Source organism: Vigna unguiculata, chromosome 5, assembly GCF_037176805.1.
Source record: "Vigna unguiculata cultivar grain cowpea cultivar isolate G323 ecotype 2 chromosome 5, ASM3717680v1, whole genome shotgun sequence".
Taxonomy (NCBI): Eukaryota; Viridiplantae; Streptophyta; class Magnoliopsida; order Fabales; family Fabaceae; genus Vigna; species Vigna unguiculata.
The window spans coordinates 10,774,482-10,802,410 of NC_140796.1; the positions used below are offsets into that span (position 1 = coordinate 10,774,482).

A 27,929-nucleotide genomic window follows, 5' to 3' on the forward strand; every position below is an offset into this window, starting at 1 on the left:
TTTTTTTTCTTTAAATTTTCGATCTTCAATTTTGATTCATTGAAGAAATTATATTTTCTATTTTCTTTGTCAAAGTGATGTTTGGACAAATTTTAACTCCAACTCCATAATTTTCTTTCAAAATTTCCTTTTTATTTTCTTCTCCCACTTCTTTTCTCTTCCTCTTTTTGTGTGATTCTTCTATAAATCAAATATATTATTTATAGTGTTTTTACCACTTTGCTTCTCCTAAATCGGGTGTGATACGCATGTCCAAGGAGTAGAAAATGTCATCATTATTGTGTCCAATAAGAGAACAAGATGCAACCTCATGCTACATATCAAATACCGTGTTGTGCACACATTGATTACATGTTCATATCATAGATAAATTTGTAATGGGACAGTGTGACAACTTAGCCAAGAGCTTCTTAGATATAACTTTTCAAACTTATGACAATAGTGTAACATTTTTAAATTTTGCAACATGGCATTTTCTAATTTTGTAACATAGCATTTTCCAAATATAAAATATATTTTTCCCCAATTGATTTTGTATAGTGTTTCAATATCTATAACATTAGCATAGTATTTTCCATATCTAGAATAATAACATAATATATTATTTATATATCTATACAATGACATTTTCTGAATTAAAAGGTATTATTTTTTATATGAATAGTTCTTGTCATGACGTTTCTCATCATAGTACGTAGTATTTAGTTGTAATATACTGATTTTCATATTTATATAAATATATTGTGAATAGTATTTTTCATATGCCTACTTTTATAGTATTTTTATTTGATTTTGTATGTTCATTATTGCATTTTTTCCTCTTTTAGTCACCCATGTATGAAATTTTTTTCCTTCAAATTGCAGAATAAGATTTGAGTTGGAAGAATTTGCTTTGAAATCTTTAGTGAGTCTTCTATCAAAGATTTCAGAATATAATGGACAAGATTGGCGTGATTTTGAATCATAATGAAAAATTTGTGGTACGTACTCTTGTAATTTTTATGTATTATATGGTATTTTGTATTTTGTAGTAGATAATTTATTTATACAACCTTAATAATACTTTATATAATTATGCAAAATGTTAGATGTATTATCTATCATTGAATGTTTTTTAAGTAGCCTATTCTTTATCATAACATACTTATTTATAAACAATTTTTTTTTTTATATTTTAAGTTTGGTTTCATAGTTATAATGTTTAATAACCGTAAAAGAAATTAAGGAGTGAATTAACTTTTACATGACTTTAATTAAAAGAAATTGTGACATCAAATTATAATCATATTTTGAAATACAATTTTATGATTTTTTTTCTTCTAAATTTATAAACACAATTTTATTTGAAGTCTACTCTCAATAACTTACTTTAATTTACTTGTTTTTTCAATTCATTAGAAATTAGTGTTTTAGTATATTACTTTTTTCTAATAAATTTTTAAATTGAATTCTTTTTTGGAAATGTACAATAGCACTAATTTGTTAGAATTTTTTCATCCCTTCAAAGTTTTGTTCTTCTTATTGAAACTTTGTTCTCCTATTACCAGAAGAGGAAATTTGACCAATATATGAGTTGTCATAAAAGTGTTGTCCATGAACAACATTGCACTAATAATAGTCAGTATTATCCTCACTTAGGTGTGTTTGATGCCTTCATTGAAGGGTCAAACCCAGTGAAACAACAATCTTTGAAACATTCTCGTAAATATTTGGTGACTACTAAGTATACCACAAGTATTGATACATCAATGAAGGAGAAATCAACTTTGAACTTTGCTAAAGCACTAGAACCATTGTTCAATGGGGATTTTGACAATTCAAATGAGACTTCACATTCTTCAAATTTAGAAAATGAATATATGGAGCTAAATCAAACACAAAACAAGTCATTATCAGAGGATAATGAGATTCTAAGGCCAGTTATTCCAATTGGACCTCGTTTTCAAGCTAAAGTTCCTAAGTGGGAAGGCACAACAAAAGTAAAATGTCATAATAATGATGACGATTTAAAGTGGTTAGGTGTTGAAGTTTGGCCAATGCCTAATATTAGTGAAAACAACACAAAAGGTATTGGGGAAGAAAGGCCTGACTCATACTATTGTCAAGATTCAAGATCAGTTGAATGTGTTAAACTACACACTAAGGAAGTAAGAGAATTTTTGAAATCAGAGATTGGTGCAACATTTTCAAGTTTGAAGTTTAATGGAATGGGAGAAGAAGTTTCTGAATCATGGACATTAGAAGAGGATAAGAAATTTGAATATGTACTGAATTTAAATACATCTTCAAAGGCCAAAATTTTTTGGAAGCTTGCCATGAAGCACTTTCCATCAAAATCTTTAAAATGCTTGATAAATTACTATCATAATGTATACATCCCGAGACGTTTAAGCAAGGAGACTTGATCCATGCAGAAGTTGATAGAGATGGTGATCAAAATGATAACTTCAATGAAAAGGATGTATGAACAGGTATGATTATAATTCAATTTACAATATTATAGATAATAAATTTTATATTTGATATGTTCTTGGAAAGGAAGATGTGAGACGCTGTAGGTTCAATTCCCCCACTAATGAATACTAATAACTAACATTATTGATAAAAAGAAATCATTTTTATTTTAGTCCTTCATTCTTTTTTAATTTTTATAAATTTTGAAAAAGGTATTATTACACTACTAAAAATTCTTATATTACATGGGATTTTTCTTGCAAATTTGTTAAAAAAAATTGGAAGAAAATACTGTTATTTTTTTCTAAGAATCTTAATTGGCAGGTAATTTCTTCGTGGATAATTATTTCCTACAAAATTATAAAATTCATAAGTATTTCCTACAAAAATTGTTGTGAAAAATGTCTTGTATAAAATATTTTGTAAAAAAAATGGCATTTTTATAACAAAATTTATAAGTATTTTTTTCAAAATAAACTTCAAAACAAAATTGACAAGAAATATGAGTTTTTTTAGTAATGTTATATATGTTTTATTTACATCATCACGTCAGAGGAATATAAACAATTTCTTATATCCACAAATGAATTGTTTGTATTGTTTGCTTATATGAATATTCTTTGAATTTATTTTAATGTTTATATTGCTTTGGTTGTAATATTTAAATTATATACATAATTATGATTTACGATGACTTGGAAATCTCTAATTATTATAATTTTGGTGCACCATGTCTTATTTACAGGCAGGAGGTTTTTATCACTTTATAATAGACGAAGGCTTTAAATTTGACAAAGCAACCTCTAGATAACGAATATATAGTTTTTTGTAAGTAAACTTTCTTTAAGGCACTTTATTAGTAAGGGTAAGATTTCATATTACATATGTTCGAAATCTAAGTAAAAGTCTAAGTTTCACATTGAGTAAAAATGAGAAAGTTGCGCATTATATAAGGATGAAGATTCATAAACCTATTGTCTTATGGTTTTGGTTTGAGAGTGGTGTCAATTCTTTATGTGGTTAGACTTATGTCTTATAGGTATTGTATCTCCAAAGTGATTCTCTCGAATGAGCTAACACTATACTACTAGTCAACTTTGAGTATGATGTTCCTTTCTTTGTATTTAATATATTATTAAAATTTTAGATGGTTTTTAATTTTTTTTCTATATTTCTCTTTAATTTACTTATTAGCTATGATTAGGGATGCCAAAAATATTCGAACCCGCGGATATTTGTGGATAAAATATGCGATGGGTAGTTAGTACCTGTAGGTATTTATTATCCGCGGGTAGCGGGTAGCAAGTATTTTAATACCCACTTATAAATGGGTCGGGTACGGGTATCATACTATTTGTACTCGCGGGTACTTGTTACCCGTAAAACATTAAAATTAAAATTAAATTTATATTTTATTAAGTTAAATTTAATTAAAATTATATTTTATTAGGTTAAATTTAATTAAAATTAAAATTTAATTTAATTTAATTATAATTTATTTTATTTTCATAATTTCATATTAAAAAATTTATAAAATATTTGTGGGTATACGGGTATCCACGGGTACCCGCGAGTTTTAAACAATTCGCGGATATTTTTTAAGTGGGTACCCGGCGGGTAATCGGACGGGTAACGATCGGATTTTTTTTTTTGTGAGTCGAGTTGCGGGTAGGCACTATCCGTACCCGACCAGACCCATTGCCATCCTTGGCTATGATGCACCAATACTTTAACCTGGGTCATGTATTTGAATCTGACACGTATCATGTTTGATATTTTAGGATACTTTAACGATATTTATTAGTGAAGTATATAATTTATAAAGTAGTAGTACACTATAATAAAATCTTTGAATAATGACCAATTTTAGTGACAAGAAATAATTAGTCACTATATAGTGACTAAATTGACAACTAAAATAGTTTCAAAAAATTATAATTGGTCTCTAAGTTGATTATTAAAATAGTTTCAATGATGAATTGATTTTTAAATTGGTCACTGACATTAACTACAAGGTTTTGACTACCAAAATAATTGGTCTCTAATTAGAAATTTTGGATTCACACATTAACAATCATATATTTATTATGTTTGTAAGAATTATTGTACATTTTTCATTGTTCATATATCATGTATCTATCACGTATCGTATCCTATTATTTTGAAAATAAATGTATTGACGTATTTGATACGTGTCGTATCTGATACACGTATCGTATTTGTGTATCATAGCTTATTAGGAGTTAATAATCTATATTATTTTTTAATTATTAAAACAGATAGGATCTAAGTTCAATTTTGCAAATAAAGTTGTGGCTTAGTAATAAACATTCAATCTAAATATTGGTATTAGAGTTATAAGGTTATAAACTAGATTTTTGGTGGATAATTTTTGAGCGGATTATTGTGTTTTGCATCATTATTTTTCATAATATAAGTGCAATGAATCAAGTTAAATTAAATTATAGTGTTTGAATTGCTACATTAAAATAAAGTTGTTCAATAACTATTAGTCATGACTTTTTATCTGATATTAAATCTCGAATCTAATAATTAGTATTGTACAATGAAACCAGTTCATGAGTTAGTTCTCTATCGAATCTGATATTGAATGGCAAAAGTATGAGTTAGTTCTATATTTATTTTGTGTTGACTTTTGGTAATTGTTGTTTTCATGTGAACAATCATTTAAACTACTTTGTTCGCCTATTTTGTCACTCTTTGCTCGATTTCATAGTTTCCACTTCAATTGAAAAATAAGCTCCACGATATTTGATTCTATCAATGTATTTATGGGATTTTTTGACGATATTTTTCTCCTTCAAGATGAGGTAGTGATGTGGGAGAAATTCTCAAATGACCAAAAATATCATAAGAATCACGTTAATACATTGCAATGATATGGTGTGGAATCAGGAAGTTGTGAAAAATGTAATTTGTTGAGAATATCTTTGTTTATTTTAGTAGAGTTTCAAAATAAATTATTTCAAGAGAAAAAGAAAAAAGGAATTGTCTTATGAAAGTGATGAAAGAAAACATGGTTAGAAAAGTTGCTCTTTTTCTATCATTCTAGATCACTAACATAATTGTAAATTCAATCAAATCATAAGTTACAAGTTTCTTGTAAACAGCGAAGAATTCTTTTGCCAACAAAAAAAAATGTAAAAGTTAAATTTTTCATGTATCCCCTAATCAAAGTCACATATATAATACACAATGTTTGACCTAATTGTAATAGGATACATTAGGTTCTATGGTGAAAATGATGGACAGTTACAAGAAGAGGACTATACTATATATCACCATTAGTAAAGATGCTTGTGAAATATGAAATCCTATTAAAGGTGTTATTATTGTTGTAAAAATCAGCTCAAATATACTTTTTCCTCTAAAAAGTGAAAACACTCAATCTAGTTGAATGGCTAGAGGAAAATATCCTTCTTGAGTTTCACGTTATCGTTATACACATTTGAATTTTATGAGAAGTGTGTGAGGTGGAGTTTGTGAGAGATTTTGTGAGGAAAGTGTATGAGAAGGGTTTAAATATATAATCGAAAAGGATAATGATATTTTGACTATTTTTTTTAATCCATTTTTAATTTATCATTCTAATTATTTTTAGATCATCATACCACACTACTACAACAAATAAAATCAATAAATAAAATCAAAATAAACGATTGAAGAGTGATTATAATAGTGAATTTAAAGTAGGTTAAAAGATCATTATTTATGTATAATTTAATATGGACACTCTTTAATGCAAATATTGTTTTATTTTGTAATATATTATTGTATTTATAAGAATAGAAATATAACAAAAAATTGAAGTTAAAACATATTAATAATGTTTTTGTCCGTTCACCGATTTCATTCAATTTATTTTAACAAATATTAAGCCAATGTAGTAAGAATTAAGTACACAGTTTTCTACTACATGGTATAAGTCGTTAATTAGAGATTGTTACGAATTAGAAATTACATTTATTAATTTTTATTTTTAAATTATAAGTGATATAGTTTCGGACATACCTATGATATTTGTAAATCATATAATATAATAGAATAAAAAATATAAATGATGATATTTGCATCTGATTATTTTTGTAAGACTAATTTTCTGGAAAATGGTATTATTTAAATGAAAAAAATTATAATGTTTTAGAGATAAATGACACCAACATTTCAAGAAAATGTTTCATTAATAATCGAGATAAATGAAACCAACATTTCAAGAAAATGCTTCATTAACAACCAATTTAGTGATTAAAAGTTCTTAGTCACTATAGTGACCAATTTATATACTAATTTACAAAATAAAAAATTATTAGTTATTAAAATAGTCAATATTATGAACAAATAGTTATAATTGATCTCTAAATTGATTTCTAAAATTTAGCTACCAAAGAAAATTGAACAATGTTATGAAATAAAGCGAATAACAGAGAAAATAATATATAATAGAGAATGAGATAATAGGGAGCAACTCATAAGTATATTATTATTGATAGGAAGAGTCCTATTTATATATACAACATGTAATCCAAGGAAACAAATCAACTTATTTAATACAAATATTTACATAAAGAGTAATGAATCATATGAGTATCAATCATATGAGTAAACGTATCAAATCAATGGACAATCATTAATTCATAACACTCCCCCTTGAGTGTCCATTGATAAAAGAATATGCCTCGTTAAAACCTTACTAAGAAAAACCCTTTGGGATAAAAAAAAGCCCTAGTGAAGGAAAAAGAGTACAACATTCTATATTCTTTAATACAATATTGTTCATCACACATTATATTTCTCCCCCTCATGTAAACTTACATCATTAAGGTGACGAGTCCGAACTTGTGAATCATTTTCTCAAAAGTTCTTATTGGCAAAATCTTTATAAATAGACTTGCCATATTTTCACATGAATGAATTTTTGGATATCTATATCATCCTTTCAATTGAACAATACACTATTATCTTCATATATGGTTGTTGATTCCATCTTTGTCGAGATAGTCATAAGTTTCTTGCACATGTTGAATTATAGACCTTAATCAAACATATTCACAACTTTCCTCGTAATTTTGTATGATTAGAGGATGTTGCTACTATGATTTGTTTCATATACCTTCATGAAACCATTGTGCTACCACATGTGAACAAACATCTTGTTTGTGATCAACCATTGTTACATTGTGAGAATATGTAAAATAACATGCATATACATAACCCATTGGTCTAAATCTGAATCATTTGGATGGAATAAACTCATATTCGTAGTACCCTTAAAGTAACGAAGTATATGTTTTACTCCAAACCATTTTCTTCTTGTAGTTGAAGAACAATATCTTGCTTAAAAAACTTATAGCAAATGCAATATTAGATCGAGTATAATTAGTAAGATACATCAATGTTTCTATGACACTAAGATATGATGCTTTTGGACTAAGAAGATCTTCATCATTTTGTTGAGGTGTAAGAAGAGTCTTTTGTCAACATCTAACGACCTCACAACTATTAGAGTGCATAATGGACATGACTTGTCCATTTAGAACATTTTAAGCACCTTAATTATATAAGCCTCTCGCCATATAAAAACACCTTTATTTAAATACTCAATTTCTAATTTCAAATAAGACTTTGCTCTTCAAAGATCATTCATCTCAAATTATTTCTTTGAGTAATCAATTGTCTTTCTAAGCTCCTTAGGAGTTCCAACGATGTTTATGTCATCTACATAAACAATAATTATGGCAAATTCATTTTTGGATCTTTTCATATAAATACAAGAACAAATAGGATCATTTTTATATCCTTCTTTTAATAAGTACTCAATAAGACGGTTATGTCACACACGTCCTGATTGCTTTAATCAATAAAAGAGCATGTTCAATTTTATTGAATAACTCTCTTTAGAAGTTGTCTTGTTGGGTAAATAAAATCCTTCAGGGATTTTCATATAAATATGATTCTCAAAAGAACCGTACGAATAGGTTGTAACATCATCCATTAGATGTAAATGCAAACTTTGTTGTGCAACTAGGATAATCGAATATTGCAATGTTGTTGCATCCAATACTAGTGAATATGTTTTTTCACAAATCAATACAAGGTTTTGTAAAGAACCTTGAGCAACCAATTGTGCTTTGTATCTAACAATTTCATCATTCTTAATTTGATTTTTGCGCAAAAATCCATATGTACCCAACGGGTTTCAAAACTTCAGGTGTGCGAACTATACGTCCAAAAACCTTTCGTTTAGCAAGCAAATATAATTATGCTTCTTTGCATATTATTTTAGTCAATCTTTTCTTTGTCGACAATCTTCAATGATCATTGCTTATTGATCCTCATTGTCATTCATAACATTCATCGCTATGTTATAAGTAAAAGTTTCGTCAATGTTAACTTCATTTTTGTTCCATATTATGTGATTCATGACATAATTTATTGAGCTCTCATCATTTTCAACAATTTCAGGTACTTGAGGTTCTTCTGAAGCCGAACCATTAATTATGTCAAATGAATCTTTTGGGATTTCAACTTTTTCGATTAGGTCATTTTGCATATTAGCTCCCTTTCTCATTCAAGAGTTTTTATCTTTGGAACCAATAGGTCTATCACGCTTCAAACATGTCCACATGAGTTTTTCAACCTTTTTTTTTCGCATCATAATAACTGATTATGTCAAACAATGCAATCATTTTGATTTGTAAACTTCTGGTTTACCATGACATGCATTTCAATTGTACTAATAAACTTGTAGTACAAACTATAAGAGAATGTTGATAATTTCTCCAATACACTTTCTTTTTCAACTCAATCATAGAGATATAAAGATATTTCATATTTTTTTCATTGTTTGTCTCAATTTAATATCCATTTAGACAAATATCATTGAAACTTAATAAGTTTCTATTCAACTTCTTGGTAGAAGTATAATAGCTTTTCTAGAGTCTTCAAATATATTTATAGTACTATAAATAATACTAACATCGATGTCTCACATTATCAAACAAAAGAAAATTTTATTACTCTTGAAAATTGTATAAGTCGTTGCAATATCAATAAGACACATATCTTTTGGTACTAGTGCAAACATTCATTTTTCATATAAACGTAAATATCAATATGAGATTTTTTTTAACACTCTCATAATCAATGAGGTGATCAATGCTTCCATTTGCTTTAGCAAAGAAAATAATAATATCAAGATGAGTAGCATACATATGGCTATAATCAGAATCACTTCATAAGCAAAGTGTGTTTCTATGTTTTTCTCATCATTTGTAAGATGCTTTGGTGTACAATGAGTACAACTCAAATGGCCTTTACCACCATAATGATAATATATACTTTAATCCTTTTGTCAATATTTTCACATTTTCCTTTTCCCTTTTTCACATTATTGTGCCACTTCTAGTGACAAAATGTGGCTTTGAAATTTTCTTTATAACCATGTCCATAATTAATATCATGATCACGATCATGAAAATATAAATCAAATGTTGTTGCATTCACTTTTGGGAATGGAGCATAACCTAATTTGGACAGGTTTCATGATTTTTTATCAAAAGCTCATTGCTTTGTTCAGCCATACAAAGGCATGAAATAAATTTATAATATTTATTGTTACATTCACTTATGGGAATGGAGCAGATTAGGCGGATCTCATGATTTTTCATCAAAATCTTTATTGCTTTGTCCAACTAGCCATACATAGGCATGAAATAAATTCATAATATTTGTGAAATCTCTTTTCACAATATTTTTTTCGCATGAGCAATTTTGTTGCTTAGATGCTTTATTTCTTTATTTAATGGTATCCCAATATCCATTACATCTAAATGTATTTCAACATTTAAAATTCATCCAATATAAGGAATTCTTCCTTGTAATATCAAGGGTCACACATCCAAATCTTGCAACGTTTCGCGTGTTTAGAACTGGCATATAAAAAAATATTAATAATAATAATAATAATCATTGTCATAATAAAAATAAAAATAATAAGACGGAGATGAAAATTGATAAAGTCAAATAATTCTTATCACAAGAGGAAGAATATAAGGTAAACTTATAAATTGAGAAAAGATTAGAAAGAGCTTGGATTGAGACACACAGAGCATTGTCGTTAAAGAGAAAAAACTTTCATTAGTCCTCAATTGGTTGGAGCATCGTGCTGATAACGTGTTATGAAATAAAGCAAATAATAGAGAAAATAATAAATAATAGAGAATGAGATAATAGGGAGCAACTCATCAGTATATTATTATTGATAGAAAAAGTCTTATTTATAGATACAATATGTAGTCCATTAAGGAAACAAATCAACTTAGTTAATACAAATATTGACCATAAAGAGTAATGAATCATATGAGTATTAATCATATAAGTAAATGTATCAAATCAATGGACAATCATTAATTCATAACAAACAATAAATATTAGCTACTAAGAATTTTTCTACCAAACGAATTGGTTCTTAAATTAGTTTATAATTAATTAATGACCAATTTAGAAACTAATTATTATTTTTTATTCATAATAGATAATACTGACAATTTTAGTAACCAATAATCGTTTATTTTATAAATCGCTATCTAAATTAGTCATTAAGAATTTTTTATCATTAAAATGGGTTATTAATGAAATATTTTGCATGTAGTACAACAACTTCAAATTGAATAAATTTAATTCATCAAGTGTTTGTCCCACATTTTGTAGTATAATGTTATACGGAAATAATTTCACTATTTCCACAAATGCATTGTCTTGAAAAACTAATTTGAGAATACATGAAGAACAAAATTGATATTTGAATGAAACTAAAGTAAATCAATCAGGCTGAAACTTTTTTAGATGGTCATTTTGGAATAGGGAGTAATGTCTAAATTAATTTTAATAATAATTATTAGAAAAAGTAACGGTGGTTGTGTTTGTGTATATATTTATATTTCGTTATGTCGTTTCATAAATTATTTTCTAAAATTTTTTATAAATTATTATTTTTTAAATATTTTATGTAATTGTTCTTACTATATTAGAGCAGATAATTAAATATATTATTTATTATACATTGTATTGAAGTTGTATAATAATAAAAAAAAAGCATTATATAGAATTAATTTTTACGATTTAAAATTGATTTTATAGTGGATTTGTTAATTTCTTTTTATTATTTATTTATTTACATAATTTTGGGAGAATAATATATCTACTTTAATATTTAACTTATTTTTTTCAAAGAAAAAAAACTTAATTTTAATTGTTCTTGTACATTTTTCTCATTCTTCTTCAATTGTTTTGCGATGGTTAAGTATATTTAGAGTTATGAACTTTGACCAAAAATTAGAATTTGTCCATATGCAAAACTTCGATATCTTAATCCTTGAAATTTAAAAATAAATGAATATAGTCCTTTTAACCCAATTACGCGTTAATTTTTTTCGAGGTGTTAAACATATTTTCTAGCAGATTTTGAATTGAGAATGTGTCAAACGGTGTAAATAACTCCAATATTAACATAAAACACACGTTCGACACGTCAAAATAAAATTAACGTAATTAGATTAAAAGAAATATATTCATTTAATTTTAAAATTTGGTAATCAAAATATATTAAAATTTCATACATGTACGAATTTCAATTTTGGATCATATTTAACCCCTTTTTGCAAAGTTTTCTCTTCCTCCACCTACTTCTCTTCATTCCTCATAGTCATTCCTCCTACAAGGATTATATTTGAAGCAAAAATAGTTTATACACTACTAAAGATTGGTGTTTTAAAGAATATTAAAAATTTATAATAAAATATCTTGTAAAATATTAACTTTTTCCAATAGCTCCAAACCCAACCCATACACTCTAACTTAAACTTCTATTCACATCCCCAACCTCAACTTTGGAGTTTGAAGCCAATCTTTGGTGTGCATTCACTAATTGCACTGTAAAGAAGTTATTAAAAATTTCATCATCTGTTATGAGTTTTGCATATGATTAAAAGGCTAATTTTCCAATAAACTAATTTACCCTAAGTCTTCCTCAGATAAGGTAAAAGAATTCACTGAACAAAACCAAAAGATTTAAGTACTAAATGGGGTAAAATCCTAAATTTTTCTCTAGTGTAGGTTAGGGTGCGAATGCAAAAAAAAAATAATAATAATATCAAGTACGCATTTATCTAAGTCCGGTCAAGATTCAAAATGAACTGAAAATTAAAGATAAGTGTAGTAAAAATGAACTAAAAACAGTGAACACAGATTATAACAGGGAATGAGATAGAAAAGCAAAGAGTAGAGTGTTTTAAAATGTGAAAATGGATTAATATGATAAAACTCGAGTAAGGAAAACAAAGAAAGAACTAAACGGTAAACAGAAACATTTGACAACAGAAACATGTGACAACAATGAAAACAATGAAACACAGTGAATAAAAGTAAAAACAACTATGTTTGATGAAATATCTAAATGAAACTATGAATGTAGGAAAGAATTTAATGAGATGTCTCGATGAACTAAGAATATAGAAATGGGGGATTCAACATTATGTTTTCAGCAGGGCTGGTAGAAGTACTAGAACATGTGAAACGTTGGATCACCAATCAATGAATGGAACAAGACTCTTGATTCGAGATCAATGAAGTACGTAGTATTTCAATACCTAATGTTACTTTCTGTTGAACCAAAAACAATTCATTACGAACTCTAAGTACCACCAGCCTGCAACTAGAGAGATGGTTGTGCCATCTTTGCTAGGTTCTTTAAGTGGAAATGATGCCTTTCAAGTATCTCTTTCCTGCTTCAGAAGAGAATGATATCAAATTCGCATCATGGGTAAATTAAAAACAACCAAGTAATAAAAGTTAACTTAACATCAAACATCCACGTGACGTTGCATAAGAGCAAACAAAACATGGTTGTTTTTATTTGTTTTAGTTGTTTCATTATTTCAACGCATAAAGAAAAATAGGCAATTATCATCTAATAACCTAAGTTATACTAATTTTTGGATGAGATACTTTGTCCATTGTTGTCTTATATATGGGTCATGTCCTATGATAGAGGTGATGAATAATTGAATAACTAAAATATTGATACATTGTTAGTACATCATGTTGTTAAGTGTATGATTAAAGCTTTCAATTTAACCCATGGTCCATGGCCAACTCTAACTAGTACAAAATATGTATATTAGATCAGTTCTGAAGCACATGTTAGATCGGTTCTACAACCGATCTAATATACACCGACATAATATGTCAGAGATATATTAGATCGATTCTGCAACAACCGATCTAATATCCCAAAAAAGCATTTTCAAAACATCAATGGTATTCTTCAACGTTCGTTTCCAAATCTTCATCGTCCATGCCTTTGATCTTGGATCTCAAATACACTTCAGATTCTTCAAGAAAAGATGTGCAAAGAATAATAGTGGCATCGTTGGAAAGAAGACTCTACATATCTGACGATAAAGAAACAAAAAAAAACAAGAAAACTCAAATCGAGAGTGAAAGAGATAGAACAATTTTTGGTTGTGGTTTTGTGGAAGGAATGAACCTAGATCTAATACTTGGGCTAAAGGTGCGAGGCGCGGGATGGAGTAGTGCTGCAACACATGGCACGATGGCAGACCAATAGAGGAGGTCAAGTGCAACTTCAACAGTGGAAGAAGAAGAGATGAAAACGGTAGTTGGACGCGACGATGGCAATGAAAAGCTTCGTATCCAAAACCCTAATGACGAGCGGCGACCATGGTGGTGAAAATGAGAATGAGAGTGCTTGGGAGAGAAAAAGAGAAATGGAGGCGCGTAGGAAGAACACGAAAAAAAAAGGTTTTCACGTAGTGATATTAGATCAATTGTTTATTTAATCGATCTAATAGTTACATATTAGATCGATTCTCCTTGCAACCGATCTAATATGTAAATATTAGATCGGTTAAAAAAACAACCGATCTAATATACTTTCTTTTATTTACAAAATTGCCACCACGTTTTGTTTTAGATCGGTTCCCTTACAACCGATTTAATATTCTGTTCTAATATGTTTATTTTGCACTAGTGAACTCACCCTTGAATAAATCTCCTTTTATTGGTCCACAAATGAGGGAGCCAAAAAACAATCCCGGGCTCCAAAAGCCCTCTCAAAGTAGATTAGGGTTAGAGTCAAAGTGAGTTTGATCCCACTAAAATATTTTAATTAACTCTTAAAAACACCACTTTTAGCTTGAATCAAAGGTTCAGTCGAGTTGTCTCGGCTTAAAGGTCGACTCAAGTCCATTTGCATATAAATCTACGTATACAAAGATTGTATGCAAATAAGGTACCACTGTGTCAATAAAGGTATGTCACTGAACATCTAAAAGAAATATCTGCAGATAAAGATATGAAAAGAGTATCTTTAACTTAACAAAAAACAATTTATTTAAATTATAGTACAAAACCTAATATTCTAGCATAAAGTTATAGACATACATTATGTCATGCATACTAAAATCAAGCACTGTAAACATACTTGGTGTTGTCGAACAACAACATCGGAGTCAAATTTTTCATAGGAGCTTCCGAATGAACATGGTCGAGGAGCATTGAGAAATAGGGAGAAATTGTAGCGATATGAACTATTTGAGTGATAGGAGATTTTGAGAAAGAGGGAAGTTGAAGGACTTGAGATTGGATTAAAGTGAATATGGGTCACCGCTTGCTTTTCCGATCAATCAAGTAGAATGACTAGAATTGCTCTTCCCAATGATATAGAATGCCAAGATTGGCTCACAGAAGATTTTTTTTCCCATCTAGCACACTTTATCCAAAATATAACGCAGATAGCATATTGTGCACAATATTTACATTGGTAGCATACTTTTATTTTATGTTTAGAGTTCGGTTTTCGGACAACTGAATTCTGAGTTTAATTTTGTATTTTTTTTTCTTATACCAGTCTGAATTCGGTCTCCAGGGACCCAAATTCTGTACTGTTTTTTTTTTTTTTGTTTTTTTTAAATAATGGAAAGATAAAGTTTTTTTAAAATAAATATAATTAATTTTTATTTTTGTTATCAATAAAATAGAAATAATTAAATAAATTATTTTAAATAATAGAATTATTAATGTGTTATTAGTTATTAGAAATAAAAAATAATTTTATTTGTTTTTGAATTTGTTGATTTTAAAATTGATATAATTAATTTTTTTAAAATAGATAAGAGTAAAAAAAGATTAAAAAATAGAACTAGTAATGTGTTATTAGTTATTTGAGGTGTTATTTGAAAAAATAGTAAAATAAAGAATAATATTTTGTGTTTATGAATTTGTAAATTAAAAAAAATGAATTTGTATTGTATAGTAAGTGATTTTATGTGTAATTTCAAAATATAAAATTTTCAATTTAATTTTAAATTTTGTTTCATAATTTGTGAAGTATGAATTTTTTTTAATGTGTTAACAAAAATTGGAATTATAGGCTTCTTTTAATTTTGGATAATTGTTAAAAAAATTATATTTTAAACATTGTAAATTTGTCCAAATTAATTTATAAATGAAGAAAATAATTAAAATAATTTAAAACGATTTCATTATTGTATATGAAATTAATTTTTTATATTGTACCGCACCTAGTCGGCCTAAACGGAAGACACCAAACACTTATCACCCGTTACCAACATAGCTATGTCGACAAAGGCTGGAGGACTGGTGTACCGCACTTAGTCGACCTAAGCCGAATAGTAGTAGGTGTATCACACCTGGTCGGCCTATGCCGAATAATAAGTAAGCATCATGTGTATGCTAAAAGTACCTAGACCAAAACCACTAAGAAGCGATGTTGATCTAATAAGTCGAAAACAACCATAGCGGCCTAAGCCGTTAAAGGGTGACGGGCTCAGGCCGACCACTCTATACAAACAACCAAGAACTTAGTAAAAAACATAACATTCCAATACAAGTCACCAGTCTCCAACAATCGAACTAAGGGCCTGGGCTAAGGCCCAAGCCCACCTACGGCCCAATCAAGGGCCCAGCCCATGACGTGGCCAAACATAATTAATGATCTATAAATACGCATGGACCCCACGAATTAAAGGTACGCATTCATTACTTCCTTAATCACTTGATTTGACTTTTTGAGAGCTTTTGCTGACTTGAGCTTCAGAGTCTCTTCTGCGGGTAACCCCTCCCGGGTCCAAGCAGACATATGCCAACCAAGAAGACGCCTATTGAGGAGATAGCGGAGTATATGGGTAAGGTAACACTTGTGCCTAACTCATCTTATTTGTTCTCTGCAGGAACATATATGTTTTTGGTTTATGCAAAATAAGTAAGAATAAAAGATAATAAGAAAAGATGTGCCATTGAATTGAATGAAGTTTATATTTATTGAAGACAATTCAAAGTACAACATAAACTAAGTCGTTTGATGCAGATCATGAAAGTGCAGGGTTATTAGGACAATGATTTCTTGTGTGTCCTTCAGTTCTACAATAGGAACACTTTCTTGATTGTCTTCCTTCCTTAATGTCCATCTCAGTCCTAATTCTACTTGATTTAGGACGACCCCTCTTGGTCCTTTTTGTGACAGGATGAGGCCAAACCTGTGGCCCTTGGTATGGTGGCCAATATTCTTCATGTCTTAACACGCCAAATAAATTGTCATATACTTTGATGATGACATCCAGCCTGTAATGTGGACTTATGTACATGCTGAAGTCGTGATGTGCATGCTTGCAAGCTGCAATAACTTGTGAACATGGTAGATGTAGTTTTTGAAACTTTCCACAATCGCACCACCTTTCATCTAACCTGACTACAAATTTTCTTGTCGGAAGAACCTCTCTAGGATTGACCATCTCCTCCACTCTAAATCTTGTGGTATTTCTATCAAATTCAACGACGTGGTGCGTGCTGGACTTGGAGTCCGCATCTTGTAGGAAGTTCGTCGCATATTCAGAATACACATGATCAACACTAAGCATTGCAGTTATTTGTCTACCTCTTTTGGTAAAGTATGTGTTGCACCTGGTGTACGTGGCCAATACTATGGATGAAATTGGCAAATTTCTTGTCTTCTTCAAGACAGAATTTATTGCTTCAGCCAGATTTAATGTTACGTGACCCCACCTTCTTCCTTGATCATATGCAAGACACCATTGTTCCCTTTGAATTTGGTCAACCCAAGCTGTTGCTTCTGAGTTGTCTTCTCTAATGATGTTGTAGTAGTAGTTACATCGTGGCTCCGTCAATGTGTACACTGCAAATATAATTTTAAGAATAATTTATGATTTAATATTGGGTGTGAATAATTAACAGCCAAAAAAATTAAAAAGACAGATTTACATGTAATAACTTACCCATGTTGATGAGGTCCTTTTCATAGTTGTATTCTTGAATCTTTTTGTAAAATTTTGTGCAATGTGTCGAATACAAAACACTTGCACACAGTTCCCTTGAGTCCAGCCACTACTAGGTCTGTTGAATGCTGCACTGATTGAATTGAGGCGGCCTGGCATTAAGCATAAATTCTGTTGAGGCGTAACGTGTGTCCTTAGGTTTTTAAGGAAAAAAAAAACCAAGCTTCAGTGGTTTCACCCTCTACTATAGCAAATGCGATGGGGAAAATGTTATTGCTCCCATCTTGTGCAAAAGCTACTAGAAGGGTGCCTTTATACCTTCCATAAAGGAAGGTCCCATCGACTTGGACTATTGGTTTGCAAAATGAGAAGCCATCAATGCATGGTTTGAATGTCCAGAACACCCTTCGAAAGTGTTGTTGGTTTTGTAGGACGTCGTCCCCATCTATAATTGGACTGGTTTTCAACTTGTATACAAACCCAGGCAAATAAGTTTGCATGGCTTGTAGTAGGCACGACAATCGATTGTATGATTGTTCCCAGTTTCCGTACACATCTTCAATTGCTTGTTGTTTCACCAACCATGCCTTTCTGTAGGTTGTGTTATATCCCATAGAGGTCTGGATGGAAGAAATTATTGTTGCAATTGGTGTGGATGGGTCTGACTCCACCATTTGTCTTACGTGTTGAGAAATTATTCTTCAGCCTAGGTGTCTGTGGTCTTGCGTTATGAGTTGTGTGGCACATGTGTGCACACCTTCAACTTTTCTAATTTTCCACACTTGGTCTCTTGTACGTAATATTGCCTAACATTTCCAAGGACACAACTGTTGTACACATTGCACCCTCAACCTTGTGGTGTTTGAGTGTGTCGTTTTGTAGGTGCAATGGTTTGTTATGTGGTACCTATTTAAAGCATCTAGAAGTTGTTCCTTTGTTTGGAACCTCATTCCTTGGGTCAGTGTACCAACATCGTGGTCAATATGGTCATTCAACATTGTGTGGTGGTCATATGCGTTTGGGAATTCCTGGTGTGGGCATATTTGAAATAAATGGTCTCACTTCACCTTCTAATTATGACAACACTTGTCAACTTTATTAGGAGGTGCCAAGGCTGATTTATTATATTGCCCTTGTCATAATGTGCCAAGGAAGATGTTTAATTCAAAAATTTACTCTCACCCTACAATTTGGACAAGACTTGTCAATGCTTCGACATGGAACACTTTGGCATCAATACCAATGGTTAGCACTTATGTAGCCATGGGTAAGCAAAAATATTGCACACTGGTAGTGAACAAGAAATATAGACACCTTTATTTTCCTTTTTCAAAATGCAAAAAGGGGCAAACTAGACTCACTTGAAGGAATATGAGTATGGAGATTTAACTTATCATATGAACTTAAGGCATGAAAGTGCCACTATTGAAGTTTTTGAATAAAGAAAAATTATTGTGCAAAGCATTGCACCTAGGTTAGCATTTATTAAGTCATGAGTTGACACATAGGAGGGGGATAAATTCATTGTTGTTAATTAAATTACGAAAATTTCATTACTTGACTCACCAACATATACTCCCCACTGGTAATGAAGAGAGTGAAGATTGAAATAGGTTTTGTACATTATTTCACACATGTTCAAAATGTATACCACATGTTAGCACTTATATAGCCATGAGTAAGCAAAAGTATTGTACACTGGTAGTGAACAAGAAATATAGAAACCTTTATTTTCCTTTTCCAAACAACAAAGAGGAGCAAACTAGACTCACTTGAAGGAATATGAGTATGAAGATTTAACTTTATCATATGAACTCAAGGCATGAAAGTTCCACTATTGAAGTTATTGAAGAAAGAAAAAATTCATGTGCAAAGCATTGCACCTTAAGTCACGGGTTGACACATAGCAAGGGAATGAATTCATATGTTGTTAATTAAATTAAAAAATAATTATTTCTTGACTTACCAACATATACTCCCCACTAGTAGTGAACAGAGTGAAGATTGAAATAAGTTTTGTACATCCTTTCACACATGTTCAAAATGTATACCATAGGTTAACACTTATGTAGTCATGGGTAAGCAAAAATACTGCACAGTGGTTTCACACATCCTTTCACACTTTCTGCTTTTTCTCTTCCCATTTGCATTTGCACCTTTGGTTTTTTCTCTTCTCGCTTCCTTCCAAGGAGAACCAACGTGAAAATTGAAAAAGATTAAAAAAAAATAGAAAGTGACAATGTCATGTTAGGTTGTGAGAAAAGTTCTCAATAAATGGATGTTAATATATCATTTTTCTTAAATTTAATATCTACTATAAATTCTAACAATAAATTTTACATTATTTATTTTTGTGTAAAAATAAATATTTTATCAATAAAAAATTCTTATAAACAAATCAAAATTTAAATATATAAATAAAAAATAAATTCGTACTTCAACCAAATTTTTTAATTTAAAATACTTAATAAACATTAAAAAATAAATAATACAACACCACATTAAACATTATATATTAATTATTTTTACTTTAGTTACCTTTATTATAATTCATAATTTTTTTTTCCAAAATCACTATTATAAAAAGAAAATTAATCAACAAAGTAAAAAAAATTAAATTAAATTGACTTTTATATTTTCAAATTGCGCATAAAATAACTTACTACACAATACAAAATCTATTTTAAAATCAACAAATTCAAAAAGACAAAAAAATATTTATTTTTTCATTATTTCAAATAATACCTAAAATAACTAAAAACACACTATTAAATCTATTTTCCTAAAAAATAATTTTAACCTCTAATACAACATTTTTCACAAAAAAAAAAATAACTCTTAAAAGTATTTTATTAAAAAAATAAAAATTCTTAATTCTTATTTATTTAAAAAAAAAAACCAGTACAAAATTCGGGTCCCTGGGGACCGAATTCAAACTGGTATAAGAAAAAAAATACAAAATTGAGCTCAGAATTCGGTTGCCGGGAAACCGAATTCTGAACATAAAATAAAAGTGTACTACCTGTAAGACCCGAGAAAAATTAAATAGTTAATTAAATAATTATTTAATAATTGCGGGTGATAGAAGCATTTAAAGCATTTAATGTGTGGAACTAAGACGTGGAAAAGTGTTAGTTCAAGTGGTTGAGAGTACTTCAATTGTGTGAAAGGACTTGAGTTTGAGTCTTATGTATGCCACTTGAATTGAATGTTATTTAAAATATTCATTTTTGTTTAATTATATATTGAATGCGTGGTGTGATGATAAATTCTTAAAATCTAAGGAATTATCACAATTGTGATTTGGTTGAATTGGTTGTGCACTTGCTTTGTGATTATAGCTTTAACCTTTTTTTTATTAAAATTCGTTTAAGGCACTAAAGGGTAATTAGGAGAGAATAAGTGTGAGGAGGAAAAGAGATTAGAGGAAAGAGACTGAGAGTTAAGTGTGAGGGTTTGGGCGGAGGTTTCTGAGGCAATTGGCACGGTGTAGAGCAAGGAGTTGGAGTGCAAGCCATTGTGAGAGTGCAAGCAAAGGACAAGGGTGGTTTTTGGGTTAAAGTCACGTTCAATCTGAATTTAGATCGAGGATCAAAGGTTAGGGGAGTTGTTTATTGTATGTTTATCTCATGATTGTATAATAATATACTGCTATGTAAAAAGTACATGGATTTTCCTCTTTCTGGCGCTGTTTCTGCACAATTCTGGATTCTGCCCAGAAACCGCCTGGCGGGCATGCATGTGCCGCCAGGTAGCACGTTAATTTTGTTCCTATTTTTGGGTTTCTGGTATGAACTGCCTGGTGGCGAGCTCGAACCGCCAGGCGATGCATGACGATTATCACTATTTCTTTGTGTTGCCGCGAATTTTGTGAAATTATGAACTCACCATTGTTTCTCGATGTTCTGCGGTTGCATAAAGTGATATTATCTTACTGTTTAGATGTTTGCGAATTAATTGGAATATGGGCAGGGAAGGTTGTGATTAAGACCAAAAGGTCATTCTGAATTTTGATGTGAGTAGAGGTCAATATGTGATTAGAAGTGGTTGTTGTGTCGGGTATAATACAATTGTTGATGATACTAGTAATCCATGTGGGGAGTGTTATATACGTGTTACATTCAATTTTAAATTGGGTGCTGGATCAAGTTCTGGAAAAATTGATGGTCTTTGCAAGTATGGAAATTAGGGAGTTGTACCAGGTTCTGATGTACCGCCTAGCGGCGTATTGGTGGCCGTCAGGCGATAGGGAGTGTGGTTTGGAATTGTTTGGGGTCTCTAGAGCAGTGGCGGTGAGAAAGATGAAGGGTGAATTCGTAATGGGGCAAATCTAGTATGATTGGGTGGTAAGAGTGGAGGAAGTGGGAATTAGTGATATTGTAGGTATGCCAAGGTGCGGGAAGAAAATTAAGATGCAAGGCGGTCCATTAGGTATTGGAAATTTTGGTGGTAATGGATAACCTGTTGTAAGCAAATGATGACAGGGGAAAATAACCAGGTTGGGTAGCGAATGATGTACTTTGGGTATGTGGCAGTGAAACTAACAAATTATCTAAAGTAAGTCTATATGTTTGAATGTGATGATATGACTATCTTGTTAAGGTGGAGTAAACTGAATACAATGGATGAGATTAATCTCTTAAGATTTATTGAGCTATTATGCTAGAGGAGAGGTCTTAGTGAATCAAATGTTGAGGATGAAACATCTCAAGAATGGGAGATAGGAAATTTTGAAGTGATAGCGGGATGGTTGTAAAGTCAACAGGTTTTGATAGAACCAATGCGTAATATCCCTTACAACCATCCTAAATACAGAATCAACTGAATTGAGTGCCAAAACCAGCTGCAGAATGCTTCTAGTATGGCGCCTGGCAGTCTACTGATAACCATCAGGCGATAGGTTTAGTGTGAGAGAGCTCTGCACTGAGTGGCGCCTGGCGGCACGGTGTGCTTCGCCAGGCGGTGAGGAGAAAACAGTGGCTTTGGAAAGACGCTGGCGCCTAGCGGTGAGTGGATACCGCCAGGCGGTCTGGAACAATTTCGCTTGGCGGCGAATGGGCCGAGCCAGGTGGAAATGCTGATGTCCTTTGTTTGTTTGGTGTGTTATTTGAGCAATGATGCTACACTTGGATAGGGAGATGTTGTGCCATGAGCGGGTAGGTTCATGGATGGTGGTTAACATGTGATGATATGAGCGGGGAGGTTCATATCCAGTTACTCTCACGTGGGGATACGAGCGAGGTAGGTTCGTTTGTTTCGTGCTCCCGCTTGAGAGATGCCACGTGCGGGAAGGTACGAGGCTGGTGGATCACATGTGTTGGACTACGGGTGGGCAGGTCCGTAGAGCAGGACTACGAGCGGGGAGGTTCGTAGAGCAGGACTACAAGCGGGGAGGTTCGTAGAGGCAGGACCACGAGCGGGGAGGTTCGTAGAGGCAGGACCACGAGCGGGCAGGTTCGTGTGAGCATTATATTCCCGAGTCCAAGGCTAACCAATTGTGTGATTTGAATGCTATAAAGCCTTGGGGTTAAGGTCTTGGCCAAGAACTGTGTAGAATGAATAAGATGGGTATATGATTTATCTTGCGTATTTTATATCTGTTAATTTATTTTCTCAACTCACCCTTTCTATTTGTGTATGGCGATGATCGTGTGATTCGTTACACGGGAGCAGACGTTGATACAAGTGGTGCTGAGGATGTCCAAGCGACAGAGTGAGGGCTAGCTTTGGGGATTAGAGCTAGGGTTTTTCTCACATGTATTTTACTATGCTTTTATTTATGAACACGAATTTTGGGAACTTGTAACACTTTAATATTTATGCTATAAGTTTTGGCGCGTGTTTTTCATGAATTTCAATTTTCATGCGTTAGGAGTATTATTAATGCGACTTTTATTATAATTTATTTCTTTTATTATTTATTTTAAATAATATTCCTTAGGGATGTTACACTATCAATGTAAATATTGTGCACAATATGCTATCTGGGTTATATTTTGGATAAAGTGTGCTAGATGGGAAAAAAATTGCTCACAGAACTAGGCATACTATTGGCTATTTATAAGGGCATAAGCGAGAACTCCTTAAAGAATTCCAAAGTTTGTCTTTAGGTTGAATTGATGGATCGGAGACAGAATTTTATCGATATAAATTTAAGGATAAAGGTATTTTAACTCATTTTTTTATTTATTTTTAATTTATATTTTTATTATTGTTTAATTATTTATTTTAACTTTTTTTAGTGATGTAATGTAATGATTTAAAGGTGATTTGAGATGTAGGTCAACAAAAAATAAGTCAGAATAATAAAAAAAATCATTATAGATAAAATTTGAAAATTATTAAATTATTTTTTATGGTAAAAATAAAATAAAATGAATTTTGGATGAGTTCAAATATTAAATTTTAAAAAGTGTTATTTAATAAAATAAATAAATAGACAATGAAGTTTAGTTTGTGTGAGGATTATTTTTATGAGTGAAAGGATTAAAAAAAGCACATACCCATGAACCACCATGACCCCATTATCACATAACAACATGACTCACACATACAACACACGATTATTTAACTCCAAACCAAATGTATAGAATCGTCTGGCTAACCTATGCTACCCTCTCTTATATGTACATGAACTAATTCTTCTCCCATGGTTGCTTACTTCTTGGTTGTTGAAACAATATAGATGTCTACTTGTTTTCTTCACCAACACCATCACCATGACACCCATTACTCACCTGGACCATGACAGATAGCACACACATACGGTGCACACACACGTAGGTTGAACAGGATATAATGATAAATAGGGGTGGCAATTAGGGCCTGGTCCGTCGGGCCCACCTGTAGACCCGCGGAAAAAACACGGGGCAGACTACGACAATGAGCCCGCAGGCCCGCATAGACCCGCAGCCTGCGCGGGCTGGCCTGCGGCCCGCATAAAATTAAAAAAAAACTTGCACTTATGTATATTAATTACTTCTTGGTTAAAATACCTTTTTGGTCCCAATTTTCGTCAAGTTTTTTCAAAGAAGTCCTAATTTTGGTTTTGTGTTCAAATAGGTCCCAATTTTCGTCAATTTTGTTCAATTGGGTCCTTTTTTCTAACACCGTTTAAATAATTAATGACCATGAACAGTGACTGCCACGTGTCACTTCGTGGATTTTTTGAATTTTTATTATTTTTATTTTTATTATTTTTAATTTTTTTTTAATTTTTTAATTTTTTTAATGTACATGTGTCAACCCAAGAGTGTGCCACGTGCCACTTCGTGGTTTTTTTGATTTTTTTTATATTTTTTTTAAACTTTTTTTAAACTTTTTTTTTAAATGTCCACGTGTCAACCCAATAGCGTGCCACATGTCAAAGTCAATGTTCTAAATTCAATTTGGTCCCTATATTTGTTATTTTTGTTCAATTAGGTCCCAATTTTTGTTAACATTAACCAATTTGGTCTATGTCCAAATTAAAACCAAATTTAATTTTTATATCAAAGTTATAATGATGTGAATTTTAATATATTATATAAAAATATTTAATAAAAAATGTGAATTTTGATATAAAAATTAAATTTGGTTTTATGTATTAAAACACATATACCTTCTTTTATGGACTCTTGCATTAACATTTCAAATTCTTGTATAACTGGAAAAGACAAGTATTATGTAATTTTTAATGTGCTAAAATTTAAAGAATACATTGTGTATGTCATAGTATGAATATGATGAAAATGTTGAATTATCAATTTATCATCTAATTCCCCAAAGTCTTTACTTAATTTTGTGAACTTCTTAAAGTTTCCCAATTTTTAAACATTGAAAGTTTTATCATAAAAATTAAAAAAAAATTAAAAAAAGGCGAGCCGGCTCGCGGGCCTGCAAGCCAAGTGGTATGCGAGGCGGGCCAGTGTTTTCGGCCTGCATAAAGTATGCGGGGTGGCGCGGGCCAGCTTGCGCTGTGCGGGCCTTACGTAGGCTGGGCCTAAATGGGTCGGGTCGGCCCACATTGCCACCCCTAATGTTAAATGTACCATTTATCCTTCCAATCCTTCGCAAAATTAAAGAGATGGGATTTTGGAGTTATCTCGCAAACCCATCTTTGCTTATTTGCTTAAATCATCTCATGGAACACGAAAATACCTTAGAATCCATCCGTGGAAATAAATGAATTTTAATAATCTAATCAAGCAAACACAAAGGATATATATATATATATATATATATATATATATATATATATATAAAAGAAACTATTATGCTTAATGTATAAGGAAATTGGGATATTTTCAGTCCATGGTGTAGAAGGAAATTATGAACCTTGTATGTGGAGGTATGTGAATATCTCGGCCTATTGGCATATGAAGAAGTTGGGTCGCTGGCACGTAAGCCGGCTAGGAAGATCTCAACCCAAATAAAGGTAGGAGAACATCTCGGCCCATTGGTGTATGGAGAAGTTGGGCGACTAGCACGCAAGAAGGTCGAGAGGATCTCAGTCTATGGAGGTCAGGTATATCTTGGTCCAGGTAAGGGAAGGCGTATCTTGACCCAAAGCAGGGATAGTCAATATACAGGTATGCAGGCAGGGACGCTCAATCCCAAGCGTATTAAGGAAATATAATGATCATAGGCAGTTATAGTGTAGTATTCATGAGGTATATAAGTATTTATGAAAGAATAAAAATGGTCTGCTAGTAATAAAGTCAGGATTCAAGTCGGGTAATATAAGATAAGGTTAAGTGACTAAAGGTATGACATGATTTAGTCTCATTCTTATATATGCACATTATTGAAGTAATGAAAAATAAATGTGCAAAAAAAAAAATCTATTTATATATAAGTATAGATTATCAATGTAATTATTAATAAAATAATAGTTATTATTAATTAATCATAATAATAATTATTATTACTATTAGTTAATTGAGATAAGAAAACTTGTTTCCACAAATTTATTATTTAAAAGTATTGGTTATTTTGTATTTTTATTATAATTATCTTAAGCATATTGTTTCCACGAATTTATTACTATGATTTTTGAAGAGGAAATTGTCATCAAATGAGCAACAATCTTCATCAAAATCTTGTGAATCAAGTCTCCAACAATAACAAATTGTAATTAATTTGGAAGACATGCCATCACATCTAGGAAGCGACAACGTCATCTAAGGTCAATACCTCTACCCTAAATGAAAAGAGTTATCCCTAACATCTTGACAGCCACTGAAAATAAATTTCAAGTATTAGGAACCCTTCCTAATATTAGTAGTATAGAATCGCCCGTGAATTTTCTTATAAAGGAAACGTGTTCTGCCATTGTAACCCTTGAAAAGGAATGGGAAGAACTTGACACAGCAGTGATGATTAACCACCTGACCCCTAAATGGGGATGCATTCCAAAAGAGAATATTAAAAAAAAAACAAAAAAATTCTATCAAATGATTATTATTGATATCGCTTCTATTGAAATTTATCCTGAAGTAGATAAGAAAGATCCTTCAAAACCATCTACTCGAAATTAAAAATAAATCGAGTCCTATCTTATAAAGATTGGAATCAAAGTCCTTTAACTGAAAATAGATTTTCAAGAGTGTTTGATCCCCTTCTTATAATTATTTTGATTATCAAAATGCCTGGTATCGTATCATGTGTGATGCGAATCCTAAGCATTCCTGGTACATCAGTTTCAAGAATCCTCTAAATGAAGAAACACCAGTGTGGTTTCAAGAATGGTTTTGTTGGGCAGGGCCCACAAAGTCAATTTTTCCTCCAGTAGTGGTAAAATTCTATGAAGATTTCAAGAAAGTCACTCTGAATATGCCTATTCATGAAAAACTTTTAATTTTTTGTGCTGAAATGAGTGTAAGCTAGCTATGTCAGCATATTTATGAATTACATCAGCATAAACCAACCTCATTCCCAAAAACCTTATGCCTAAAAATGAAGGTTTTTTGGTGGAAGAAATTTCAAGTTCAATATTTGGAAGAAAAATTCAGAACATGGAAAAATAAATCTCTCAATCTAGCCACTCCTCAAAAGAAAAGCGAAGTGATGTCAAGACTCCGTTTAAAATTAAAAGGAAAATTCAAAGCTGATATAAAGGTTTCGTTGCTGCAAGCATTATCA

At 31.1% G+C, this 27,929-nt stretch overlaps 2 pseudogenes; one reads left to right on the forward strand and one right to left on the reverse strand.

Moving 5' to 3' along the window:
- The first annotated feature begins 935 nt into the window (after positions 1-935).
- LOC146886064 (AT-rich interactive domain-containing protein 1-like) lies at positions 936-2,467 on the forward strand (annotated as a pseudogene).
- Positions 2,468-16,883: 14,416 nt separating this feature from the next.
- On the reverse strand, positions 16,884-18,805 carry LOC146886065 (uncharacterized; annotated as a pseudogene).
- Between the last annotated feature and the right edge of the window lie 9,124 nt (positions 18,806-27,929).